This window comes from Schistocerca cancellata, chromosome 1, assembly GCF_023864275.1.
Source record: "Schistocerca cancellata isolate TAMUIC-IGC-003103 chromosome 1, iqSchCanc2.1, whole genome shotgun sequence".
In the NCBI taxonomy this organism is placed as follows: domain Eukaryota; kingdom Metazoa; phylum Arthropoda; class Insecta; order Orthoptera; family Acrididae; genus Schistocerca; species Schistocerca cancellata.
Window position 1 is genome coordinate 315,012,643 of NC_064626.1, and position 13,889 is coordinate 315,026,531.

General features: G+C 36.2%; 1 long non-coding RNA gene across 1 annotated transcript in view; it reads left to right on the forward strand.

The window, feature by feature from the left end:
* Positions 1-11,581, forward strand: part of LOC126161235 (uncharacterized) — a 524,432-nt gene extending 512,851 nt beyond the window's left edge. The window contains exons 3-4 of the long non-coding RNA XR_007534885.1: positions 11,184-11,332; positions 11,465-11,581. This is a non-coding gene — a long non-coding RNA (uncharacterized LOC126161235). The remainder of the gene's footprint in view (positions 1-11,183; positions 11,333-11,464) is intronic.
* The last annotated feature ends 2,308 nt before the right edge of the window (positions 11,582-13,889 follow it).

Genomic DNA, 13,889 nt, shown 5'->3' on the forward strand with positions numbered 1-13,889 from the left:
GTACTACACTATGTTTGGTAATAGATTAAAAGGGAAAGAGGAGAGGATTTTCCATTTCAAATTATTGGTGAATTTATTGATTTTACTGATTCATTTGGTTTTATTAACTGATCGATTTTATTGATTAGCACATTCAAGGTCAATGGTCATTGAGCCAAGCACCTGAATGTAGGCAACCCCAATGCAAGAGCAAATTGTGTCCAGACTCCTCATAGAAATACATTGACATTTCAATCTTTCTGTTTAGGTTTGTAACACCATATCTCTAATACTCTACTGATTTATTTTGCCTTTTGCTTTGGTTTAATGTTACATCGTTGAGCTCCTGTAAATGTGTGTGATTGAATCGATAACATAAAACTGTATTCTCCTTTCTTTGTTAAACCTTTGATGTCATGATTTGATTCTATGCAATGTAGTATATCTGTCATTTAAATTCTTTGTCCCATTTGGAGGGAACAAAACTTACTCTACATAATTGTAATTTCTGTGTGGATAAATTTTTGTAGAAATGTCAATATGTGCAAATGTTCTGTTTTATTTAATGTGTTTGGGTGCCTTTATGTAAACTGCTGACCTTCACTTAGGATCCTTAGTTCTTTAGTATATAAAAGGTGTAGTGGTTCCACTCGGGAACGGAACTGTGCAGCGCGCGCAAATTGTGGTTGGCCTAAGTAGGAAAGGTGGAACAAGAGTCAGTCGGGGACGAGCTACCAAACTGTGCACTGCAATGTAAAAGTGGCATATTGTCCTGATTCCGAGAAAATCCTTTTCTGCTACTTTCCAATGCCTCGGATGGATGGATAAATAGCTCGAACGATTCTGGAATTGGTATTCATCCTCGTCACCAAGAAGAGCCAAAGTCCAGCAATTCTGTCTGCAAATCCGCCTACCAACATGCAGTTACCACCACATTGCGCAATCACTCTAAAGGAGTATTATAATAATGTACAGTGAAGGATCACCTTATTGGGCGATTTAGTGTGCACAAATATAAGGTAACATAACTGAATTAATGTACCTACCTTCATTTTTTCCTATTACAACACCTCTCAGGTTCCTCTCCATTTGAATTATGATTACCGAGTGTCTTAATTTGTGGAAAAAATGAAAGCCTCGAAGTTAGACAGTTAATTACACAATGTTATCTGATCTTTGATGAGAAGGGCATATTCAGATTTACTGTGGATGTAGTGAAATTGTGGGAGGCAGTAAATGTAGTTTTGTGAAGTTTCAAATTCACCTATTGAATCATTTACTTGAAAGTAAAATTTGCTGTTCTTTTTATAAATTAAAGTTCTTAAAATTGAGGCTTATAAAGTTTCGCTTAGTTAATGATCATAGTGCTACCTGTAGTAAATTTTAAAAGGTGTGTCAGTTTCTTGCAATTTTGTCAACATTGTGTTTCACTGTAGTAAGAGTGGAAAACTGCAACAGTAGAAAATTATATGTTCATGATTGCTAAGTGTTTGTCTCTCTTGTGTATTGGAAGTGCATATTAATAGTGTAACAGGATCCACAGTTTGTCTATTATGCTAATGCTAGGTAACAAGTAATGGGAAGACTACTACTTATGAAAACCATAATTTCTTTATTCAAAAGATAGTGAGAAACAACCTGTTAGTGGATTCCAATTAACTTCCATTTCAAATAGTAAAGTATTTAACTGAGAGAGACATAACCTATGTCCAATTTATGATCCTGCAGTGAATGTTAATAGTAATGTTATAAAGACCATTCAGTTTGAACAAGTCCTGAAAGTAATAGAGTGTTTCGGTATCTGTTATATTTTTGCATATAGTTTGTGCTGCTCTAGCTGCTAGCTTCAATCTTACCGTAAACATATGTATGTGTCAGAGTTCATTGCCAAGTATAGGTTGTGTTTATCCGTTAAAGTTACTCATACCTAATTTCTTAAAGGAGAACGTTAATCTTTCTCTTGCCTAATTAGGCTGGCGACCGTTTTCCTTATTCTTTAAATAGTATAGCTAGGCAAAAATATTGTTTGTTACTGTTCGAATATTTACGTAATTCTGACTTTCATTTCCGATAAGCCATTGCCGTTCGGTAAAACACGGTCAACCCAGCAAAATTCCTCTCAGAGGGTAACACTGTTCTGTTGCGTTATACCATAATTGCTTTAGTAAGATTGTTCTATTTCACAACCTGCCTCGAGTTTCGAGGTTAGGGTGTAGCTGTAGCGGACAGGAGTGCTATACGTGGCGCTGCGTGACAGGACGTTGTTCAATTTACACCTACAAACGGAAAAAATTATAAGTATTTAGCATTTTACAAACATAAAGTGAACATAAAACGTCCAGCGGCACGAACCTGTACATTATTTGACTGAACGGATAGTGAATGTTCAACTTAAATTGAAAATTAAAGATATCAATACTTAATAGCAACTAATATGGACAGGAACTAGAAATGAATCTAGTTACGCGAGAGGAGAATGCATCGAGAGTAGTTCAGGCAGCACACCAACAGATGACACTATGCGCGAGTTAAATTACGTACGATTCCACGCCGATGTCAGTAAACAGATAGAAGCTATGCATGTCGCGCGTACTAAGTAAGACTATATGAGCGATGTTGTGGGAGACAGTGCTTATGTTAATGAATTGCGGGATATGTTTGAATCACCAAAAACTGAAAGGGAAGTAGGATTCGAACACGAAAATTCGGTAGAAAACAAAAGTGAAAGGACACCAGATGTGACTGATTTATTCAGGATGTTGTCTGCGCAATTTGCATCACAAATTGCAGCACTGGGGCAACAAAATGCAGCAGACAATGGCAATATCGTGGCGCAAATCGCAGCACAAGGCCGAAACATTAATAATCAACTTGTTGAGCAAAACCAACAGTTTATTGCACAAAGGAAACAAATCGAAATACGACGCGCGGCAGAAGATACAGGGCGCGGAATTTCCAAACTAGAGACGAAATGAAAACTGAAAACCGCGTGTGTTACGGGCCGGATTCACGCGGAGACCGGTTTTGAGCCCAAAGAAGAGATGTCAAATAATAGATTCGAGAGGGAAAGATGTAAACTACAGGGCAGGAAGGTTAAGGACGCGCCTATGGAAGACGTGCGCGGAGTGATACATAGTGGCGAGCCCAGTGCAAAGTCACGTGACTATTTGTGCTCGGGGCAGCGCTTGCTGGAGCATCGTACATTGCACTTGGCAGCACACACAAATGGCAGACGTCAGAACATGATGGCTGCCCTAGAGAGAAACAGAAGAGGCGGGATCGGACACTTCCGTTGGCCAGTTTCAGTAATAGATTAATGTAAAAATGGAAATAAAGTTAATATGTCATATGATAAAGATAGCTCGATATCGGAATCGTGCGAAAAGGCATCATTAAAGAATGAAAGGGAGCCAGAAAAGGCGAGTGAAGAGGAGAATATTTGTACTGTTAATGATGTGTATGAGGTAAAAGACGTAGATGTGGGGGAGGTTATGATGATTAAAGAGGAAAGGAAGGTAGAATATGCCACGCAAAAGACGTGTGCACAATTAATAATAGGTGAAAGTGATGTAAAGGAGGACTTTAGTAAACATGACATTATAAGCAGTGTAGGTGAAGTTATTGTTGATGGAAAGGTGTTTTGTGATTTTAATGCAGAAGGGCCTAGTAGGAAGTCCGCACGATTGTCTGAGAATGATAGCATGGAAGAAAATGAAATGAAGGTTATCGAAGTATATGACGATTATACTAAGTATGAAGTTAAGGCTGAAATCGTTCAAAGTGAGACAACAGAAGTGCATTTTGTAGGAAATAATTCAAAAAACAAAGTAGCTGAAACTTCTAGAGATAATCTGCCTCACTGTTTAAAAGTTGCTTTCCTGCTCGAATCTGATGATGAAAATGAAATCAGTGATAGCTCAGATGATGAAGGGTATATGAATACAGATAAGAATGAATATTCTAACTTTCCCTATTGTTCCAAAGTCGAGTACTTAAGTGATTCTGATGGTGAGGAAGGGAGTAGTGATGACTCCAGTGAAGATGAACTTTCAGGTGTAAACGAAAGTGAATATACTTTTACTGAGAGAGGGTATGAGAAAATTAGTGACATTTTTCCAAAGCAAGATACAGGAAGTAGAAATGGGCCAAAACCGAAGGAATTATTCAGTAATGTAACACAGGGGCATAATTTGCAGGAACCTCCAGATGATACTATACTGGGGCAAGCCTTAACAAATGTTTTGAATGGGTGTGAATTACAGGAACAAAAAGAACCACCTGATAAAATAATAGCAGAACAGGAGATGTTGTGCCTTGCTAAAGACTTTGAAATTCCAAAACCTAAAAAACCACCTGATGAAACGAAACGTTGGCTAGATCTGAATAGATTAGTGAAAGATGTAGAAAATAGGAGGCCTAAAAAGCCACCAGATTTAAGTAACTGTTTTATGAACCATAAAAGACTGCATTGTTAATAAAGAGACTGGGGGCAGGATGATTTATGTATATATACTGTTAATGACTTTATTACTACTGTATCTGAGTGTTACCTGAAAGTGTGTTACTGTTTTGTTGATCCTGAGATCTGGGCGAGGTTGTTTATTTATTGTAGTGTACTGTATGACTTTGCTTAGGAACTGTTTATTTTCAATTGAATATTGTTGCTAGTCTAATTATGAAGATAGGGGCATGTATTGTTAGAAACTTGAAAACTTTATAAATTATGATGCTTGTGGCAATTTTATGAAAGTGCAAAGAACTCCTCAAGAGAATAATTAATTTCTAACATACTTAAAGACCAGAAAGGGCTTATGTCTGAACTATGTTGTTTATTTAAAGGTACATGTTCTCAGATGAGGGTTGTTTAGCCTCAGGGGACATGCACTCTTTGCATTGTAAGTGTCTGGCGAGCACTAGGTACCTCAGTCGTTGCCAGCACTACTTCCGTTTCTTTTCATGCTGTCAACCTTCCTCTTCATCATTCAGAACTTTTACTATCTTCTTTGCATCTTCTCTATCAAAGTAAACAAAAAAAATGTAGAAATAATGTAAGATACTGTGTATTGTTTGTGGACAAGTAAATGAATAATTAAATTGGGTACACTAGAAGATGACCAAGAATAATGAAAGTGTAGTGGGTATTGTAAAGGAAAAATGTAATGGAAAACTAATTGGAAAGAGAAATATGGATGAGAAAAGGTAAGAATACTGAAAACAAGGTAAATTAATACTATAATATGACTGAATGTAAATTTTTTTAGAAAATAGGGATAATTATGATGTTGAAAAACTGTGTGTGTCAAAAACTGAGGAGATGAACCTGACTAATGTGTATAAGATAGATATGAGATGTATATGTCTTGTGCCACAAAAATGTGGGCAGAAATCACTTACAGTATGATGTAAAATTATTGTTCTGATCTGATGACCTAAATGTGTGGAAAATCAATTAAACTAAATACTGACTAACTCCTGAACATTGTCACATTGTCATTACACCAAAAATGACATTTAAAATTTACTCAATTAATGATGTGCATGTTTCCTGATTTTGTCTTGGTGTAAAGAAAAATTAAATATTACCAGTGTCTAATTGCTGTTTCAAAGTTGCAGGTTTTATGTTTTATACCGTTAATCCAATTTGTAACAAAGATGTGACATAATGATAAAAAACTTAAAGATGATGACAATAAACTGCTCAAAAATATGTTGTTGGGCAGCAAAACAAGACAAAAGAATAAAAATGCCATGGTCCTGAAGTTGAGGACTATCAAATATGCTATGTGAGCAGTAGCCAAAGGACTTGCCATTGTGGTGGCAAGGAGTTGATGAGTGATCATGAACTGCCTGACCTAGAGGATGGGGCAGTGTATCAATTTAAAAATTTGTATTTTTTTAGTGTTCTTAATATAAATCGTGTTTTTGTGTCTAAATGTTTACATACAAAGATTGCCAAATCAATAATGGGCAGAATGTGTAACATGGACTGCTTATGCTGAGGCAAGCAGTAAAATAAGTTAGGTTTTTTGACCAATATATTATAGACTGACTATTATTGTTGGAGTCAGTGAAAAGTTTACATACAAAGATTGCCAAATCAATAATGGGCAGAATGTGTAACATGGACTGTTTATGCTGAGGCAAGCAGTAAAATAAGTTAGGTTTTTTGACCAATATATTATAGACTGACTATTATTGTTGGAGTCAGTGAAAAGTTATTATAAAATGTATAAGGAATCTTATTCAAATAGTTGTAGATGTTTTGAGATTAAGTTTTTGGGAATAACTTTAAGTTGTGGACTGCCTTGTTTTAAAACACAGCAGTGATGATTAAAGATAGGTTCTGAATAGGTAAGTGTGTTTATGTGCAACAAATATTTTGGACTGCTATTAATGAAGAGCAGCTTTAAAGTTAAAGATTTGAAACAAAAACCCCGAAAAGTAACTTTTGTATTTAAGGTGTCAGTTGCAAAAGGTTTTCATAGCTGTTTCTTTAAATATTTGTACATATGTGGATGCAAACTGAATTTTTCTGTATTTCATTAATTGCTGAATCTTTTAAAATGTACTGTGATCATGAGTATGCTTGTGTGTCTGTGAATATTCACTTTCTTTGAAAAGACTAATTTCTGCTTTGTTAAGTTAAAATGTTCTATGCTATTGTATATGTGTTTTCTTTTTTATTTTATTTGAAGGCTATACTTATTGTACTAATGTGTAGATTATTTTGTGTACCATTTGTCTATTATTTGAACTGTATGTGTATGGAATGAACATGCTTAAAGATATCCTGTGTAACAATGAAAATTCGTTTCCTTAAACCAGTTTGAAAATGAAAATTACTGAAAATGTCTTATTTTGATAATGTTTTGGAAAAAATGTATGAAATTTCTTGGTGTATATATTGTATGTTTGTAATATGGGTTTTTTTTCCAACTGAAGTTGGATGGAATAATTTTTTTTTGTACCCAACACTGCTTAGGTGTTATGGATGTTTCCTTGAAGTGTCCCTTACAGCAAACTTCAACGAAACATAGGGCATGTGTAACACCATATCTCTAATACTCTACTGATTTATTTTGCCTTTTGCTTTGGTTTAATGTTACATTGTTGAGCTTCTGTAAATGTGTATGATTGAATCGATAACATAAAACTGTATTCTCCTTTCTTTGTTAAAACTTTGATGTCATGATTTGATTCTATGCAATGTAGTATATCTGTCATTTAAATTCTTTGTCCCATTTGAAGAGAACAAAACGTACTCTACATAATTGTAATTTCTGTGCGTATAAATTTTTGTAGAAATGTCAATATGTGCAAATGTTCTGTTTTATTTAATGTGTTTGGGTGCCTTTATGTAAACTGCTGACCTTCACTTAGGATCCTTAGTTCTTTAGTATATAAAAGGTGTAGTGGTTCCACTCAGGAACGGAACTGTGCAGCGCACGCAAATTGTGGTTGGCCTAAGTAGGAAAGGTGGAACAAGAGTCAGTCGGGGACGAGCTACCAAACTGTGCACTGCCATGTAAAAGTGGCATATTGTCCTGATTCCGAGAAAATCCTTTTCTGCTACTTTCCAATGCCTCGGATGGATGGATAAATAGCTCGAACGATTCTGGAATTGGTATTCATCCTCGTCACCAAGAAGAGCCAAAGTCCAGCAATTCTGTCTGCAAATCCGCCTACCAACATGCAGTTACCACCACATTGCGCAATCACTCTAAAGGAGTATTATAATAATGTACAGTGAAGGATCACCTTATTGGGCGATTTAGTGTGCACAAATATAAGGTAACATAACGGAATTAATGTACCTACCTTCATTTTTTCCTATTACAACACCTCTCAGGTTCCTCTCCATTTGAATTATGATTACCGAGTGTCTTAATTTGTGGAAAAAAATGAAAGCCTCGAAGTTAGACAGTTAATTACACAATGTTATCTGATCTTTGATGAGAAGGGCATATTCAGATTTACTGTGGATGTAGTGAAATTGTGGGAGGCAGTAAATGTAGTTTTGTGAAGTTTAAAAGTCACCTATTTAATCATTTACTTGAAAGTAAAATTTGCTGTTCTTTTTATAAATTAAAGTTCTTAAAATTGAGGCTTATAAAGTTTCGCTTAGTTAATGATCATAGTGCTACCTGTAGTAAATTTTAAAAGGTGTGTCAGTTTCTTGCAATTTTGTCAACATTGTGTTTCACTGTAGTAAAAGTGGAAAACTGCAACAGTAGAAAATTATATGTTCATGATTGCTAAGTGTTTGTCTCTCTTGTGTATTGGAAGTGCATATTAATAGTATAACAGGATCCACAGTTTGTCTGTTATGCTAATGCTAGGTAACAAGGAATGGGAAGACCACTACTTATGAAAACCATAATTTCTTTATTCAAAAGATAGTGAGAAACAACCTGTTAGTGGATTCCAATTAACTTCCATTTCAAATAGTAAAGTATTTAACTGAGAGAGACATAACCTATGTCCAATTTATGATCCTGCAGTGAATGTTAATAGTAATGTTATAAAGACCATTCAGTTTGAACAAGTCCTGAAAGTAATAGAGTGTTTCGGTATCTGTTATATTTTTTCATATAGTTTGTGCTGCTCTAGCTGCTAGCTTCAATCTTACCATAAACATATGTATGTGTCAGATTTCATTGAACTCGCGTGTGGCCAAGTATAGGTTGTGTTTATCCGTTAAAGTTACTCATACCTACTTTCTTAAAGGAGAACGTTAATCTTTCTCTTGCCTAATTAGGCTGGCGACCGTTTTCCTTATTCTTTAAACAGTATAGCTAGGCAAAAATATTGTTTGTTACTGTTCGAATATTTACGTAATTCTGACTTTCATTTCCGATAAGCCATTGCCGTTCGGTAAAACACGGTCAACCCAGCAAAATTCCTCTCAGAGGGTAACACTGTTCTGTTGCGTTATACCATAATTGCTTTAATAAGATTGTTTTATTTCACAACCTGCCTCGAGCTTTGAGGTTATGGTGTAGCTGTAGCGGACAGGAGTGTTATAGGTTCATGCTGTTTTTACTTTCACACAGTCAGTAACGACAGAAAGTTTTGGGTTATTTCTAAACACTTCTCAAACACCATTTTTCTCTGGTGTGTTGTGAAATGTTTACATATGGAATGGCAATTATTTTTACAATTCAGACATCTCAGATTGTATGCTACTGTACATTCTTTCGTTGTAGTAATACTGCTGTGTAACATTTACCTCTTGTAGTTCCAGTGACAGATCTTTCAATACATTGAAAAAATAATAAAGTAAAGCTACTAAGTGTACCTCAAACTATAAATGACAAAATATGAACAACGTCTTAACAACACGTTATTGTTGTAATGAACAAAAATGCTAACAAGATTTGCGTCAGTCCAACAAATATATTGTAGTACTCAGCTTATCTTAATTTTTTGAACGTCAGCTTTCTCCGCGAGTTTCATTTATGAACTCTGCTCGGTGTCTTTTTGAACAAATTCTTACGCGCCAACAGCTAATACAGTTCGTTAAGTAGGAACGTGGTCGGAATTACACACAGATGGTAAAAGATATCGCCCTAATCCTTTCACAGCCCAACTGAGGGAACCTTTGTTCTTCATGCAATGTCTATAAACCGTTAGTTTACTTTTAATTCCTGATTGGGATACATAAGAAGACCGACATTTACAACTTAGCCCCAAAAGTCAGAAAATGAGTCATGTCGCCGAGTCTAAATATATGGGGAAACCATATTCATTTGTACATAAGTGGGTAACACGCTATACATTTGTTATAAATATGGATGACTTCGACAATGCACTTGACTAATGTCTCTTCTTGTGTATCTCAGCCAAGAATTCAAAGTAAACTATTGCTTTAAGGATAATGCATGATGGACAAAGGCTTACTCTACTGGGCTGTAAAAGAACTAAGGTGATATCTTTCACCACCTGTGTGTAATTCTGGCCACGTTCTTACTTAACAGACTGTATTTCACCTTATTGACGAGTGGGAAAGTCGTTGAAATGTGGCTTCAAGACGGCTGATCACCCAAGAAAATGTCACTAGTAAGACAAATTTATGATCGTTCCCGTGATGTAAGAAAATCTATTGAATCTTCATTTATGCATAAAAGCTTGCACATTCATAGAAATACTCGGTCGTGTAGACATACATTATTCAGCGTGACTCGGGATTACCTTTTCGGAGTCTCTAGTGGTCTTTTCTATGAAGCTGTGCCATTTTTCCGCTAGTGTCATTATGAAACAGGGAACATTTAAATACGGTGAGTACACGGATCACAGTTTATGATTTCTATAGTTAATTGTGTAGAGATCACTGAAAGTTGCATCAACGAATGCCAGTGAACTAATAGGAAGAACTAATGAATAGCATTGTAGCTAGTTCCTTACACTATAGAAAAACATAGGTCAATTGCGAATAAGACGTTCCACTCTTATAACATTTTTGGGAGTTACTTGTGATGGCAATTTTAAAACCACTATCCAGGACTTTCATGTAAATAATGCAATGCAAGTAAGGCAGTTTATTAGAAACGCTTTGCAGTTTCTGGCATATCTTTACGAATGACACATTAAAGGGGATAAATAGAACAAAGAAGGCAGTGATTAACGGCGCTGGGAGAATGTGTGTCATTTCTTATTTGCACATTTATGTCTGTTCCTGCAACTAATGACAGTATATACTAACAGAGAGACAAGAGCCCCCATGACAAGGTGAAGAGGTACACTGGTTGAGACATGCTAGTTGTAATTGGGAGGCAAATGGGGGAGGGGGGGGAGGGGCTCAAATTCTCTTTTCGCTACACTGATTTAGGCTTAAAGGGGTTGTATGAATCGACTACTAATGTAATAAACACGAGGCACAAACTGTGCCAATAAGCAACACCTTTCCAATGCAGACATAACCTTCGAACGAACAAAAAATCGTATAGTTCAACTCTAAGTTGACTGATCTAACAAGTCGAATGTTTGATTTCATACGTACGACGTTTACTTTTCTAGTAGGCAGTCTTCGAAATGACTGTTCTGCACGAAACCTGCAGCATTCAAATTACTTCTGAGCTACTTGTGAATGACTGAATGACATACTGAAACTGTTAGGAGTAAATAATCGTTCCTGCGTAGTGTCAAAATTTACCAAAATTTACGTATTTGTATCTAACATGCTAACGAGGACCTCTCTCTTCCAGGTAGCCTCGCTGATAACACGCAAGGCAAAGCTATTGACCGCAGTGTAAAGTCTTGGACCACGAAAGGAACACATGAGGTGCGCTTTTTCAAAGTACTCTCCAGATGCCTGTCTGAGCTCTGAATATTGGAAGCCTCATCTAGGGACATGGTAAGAAAATATTCTGCCACTCAAGACAGTAGTAGTAGATGCCTACTCATCCGTCAGTGATACAGTGTTACCAACATGTATTAAGTCAGATAAAAACGATCACGGGTGCTTAGTTCTCAACCATGATTTCAGTCTTAAGAAGATTGACTGCTTTGCGTCTACTTGGCTCCACCACAATGGGAGTATCCACTGTAAAGTGAAGAAAGAGACAAGCTAAGAACCGGTAGAGTTGCACTGAGAAGATTACTGCCCAAAACATTTCTCTGAAGACCTGATGTAGAAAGTACAACAGCGGTAAGAAGCAACATTTGTTATTAATTTACATATTAATTAGTAATAGAAGTTGCTTTTCTAATTTAGATATGCGGAAGATTTTCCAGCTGGTTATAATGCCAGAAATGAAATATTCTGATACCAGAACTGTATACTATAACCACATTTTGTCGTTTTTTATCGAATTTCGTAATAACTGTTACCTAATTCTTATTTGCACGAAAATAAGTTCACAACTATTCTTGTTTCTACAGTGAAATTTGCATACCAGGACAGGTTAGGATCAAAATTCAACTTTACATATAAAACTGCGTTTCTTTTGTTGATAAAAATGATAATTTCAGCTACTTTTATGTTGTATCCAGTATACTATCCTTACTTAAACTCCTAGTAAGCGTAAATCCAAATTTTGATGAAGTGTAGAAATTTAAATGCTTAGGTGAAATTATGCAAACCGGAGTAACAGAGAAAGAAATCGATGAATTAAGCAAACTGCAAGTGATTAAAGAATAAAAAGATATGTCTTTAATAGTTTCACAGTCAACACCAATACAGAGTCAAAGCAAAAAGATTTTAGGCTCCATAATGTACGTTTATAATACGAGGTTAAATAGAAAAGGCAGAAAATAATAGCTGAAAGATTTTAAAATTATTCTAGAGGTCACTATCAATGGAAAAGGGCGAAAGTACATGGAAAAAATGAAAATCACAAAATAGAATTAAGGAAGTGAGAAGTGGAGTATCTCACAAACTAAAATAAACTGTTCATTATAATTATAAGCACTGACTCCTACAGAGTTGTGGTCTGTTTCACCTCTGCGAATGCACAAACAATGGACGTTGAAAGTTAACTACAGTGATGTAACTTTCATATTCAGCCCGAATATAGGAGGTAGCTATTTCCTGTGGAAAGTTTCGAGCCAAGTTATCCATAGAAAAAAGTAAAAACCCTGATAGAAAATTATTGAGTAACAGTATCCGTATCTAAGTCTGAAAGCAAGGCTAAAACGCGCCACAATACAACCATGGGGCATAGCCGTAGACATTATAGATGCTTGAAAACTGACTACAGTCCTTTTTTCTCTTCATGTGCACCAAAAGATACAGTGGGCCGTTTGTGCCCTGACCCATAACTGAGTCAAGATATTTTCAGCTATTAAACAAACGAGATAGTAATAGAACAGTGGGAGCTACAAATGGGAATATTTGGGGTGTCTTGACCCACTGCAGAGTCAGGATATTCTCAGCCATGTAACAAGCAAGTTGGTATTATAACAGTTGGATCGCAGATGGAAACATAAGGCATGGGATTTCCAGAATTTGTCTTCAGCTAAGGAAAATCTTCCGAAAACATTGGTCGAAATCAGGGGATGAGAACTATTTTTGATTCTGATCATACAATGAAGGCTCTTAAGACCGGATGCTGGTGAACCACCTGCAGGTATTTTTAACTCTGTTCCCAGAGAAAAAAAATATTAAAGCAAAGTATGTGTAAATGAACTTTTCCACGTGGTTCTAGAGCAAAGTCGATGACTTCCTGGATAAGTGCGGTGTACCAATACCGCAACTGATAGCATGCTGCGAGCTCCTCCCGAGGGTTTATTCGTAATCATCTATTAGAGAGACTTCAGAGTGCAACTGTTCACTCGTATGGTCGCAGCCTCTGTTGGAATGGACTTAAATGCTGCGTGCTGAAGCACGCTGTTTCCATCTGCGGGCTCAGTTTCCACGTCATTGCTATGCGGGCGTTCAAATATTTCTCTCTCTCCATCGCTACTCGCAACGATAAGAGAGAGAGAGAGAGAGAGAGAGAGAGAGAGAGAGAGAGAGAGAGAGAGAGAGATGTCCACTGCAGCGAAACAAAGAAAGTGAGTTACGTTATTTCGAAATATATTGAGGATGGACATCAGCAGATTTCCCGGATGAATACCGAGTTATTTTTACAATCGTGAAAATACAAGAAACGGGAGCCAATAATGCACTACATCATGAAACTAACTGGTACAAAAAAAGACACAGTATAAAATAATATTACTGTATAAGTTTAATGTAATAATTTGCTATTCTCCTGGAGAATTGTAAGAAAAATAATGACTGCTGAACTGAAGAAAGGAACAGCAAACTGAAGAGCTATAGCAAAGAAAGGAAAAAAGTGGAGAAGAGGTAAGAAAGGATGCGTTATATTATTTTATGTAGTCCCTAGGAGACAAAAAGAAAACCGTGAAAAAGACAGTCGCCTGCTTACACATAGCGAATTTTGTCAGTTTTGAATTGTTTCTTCTAT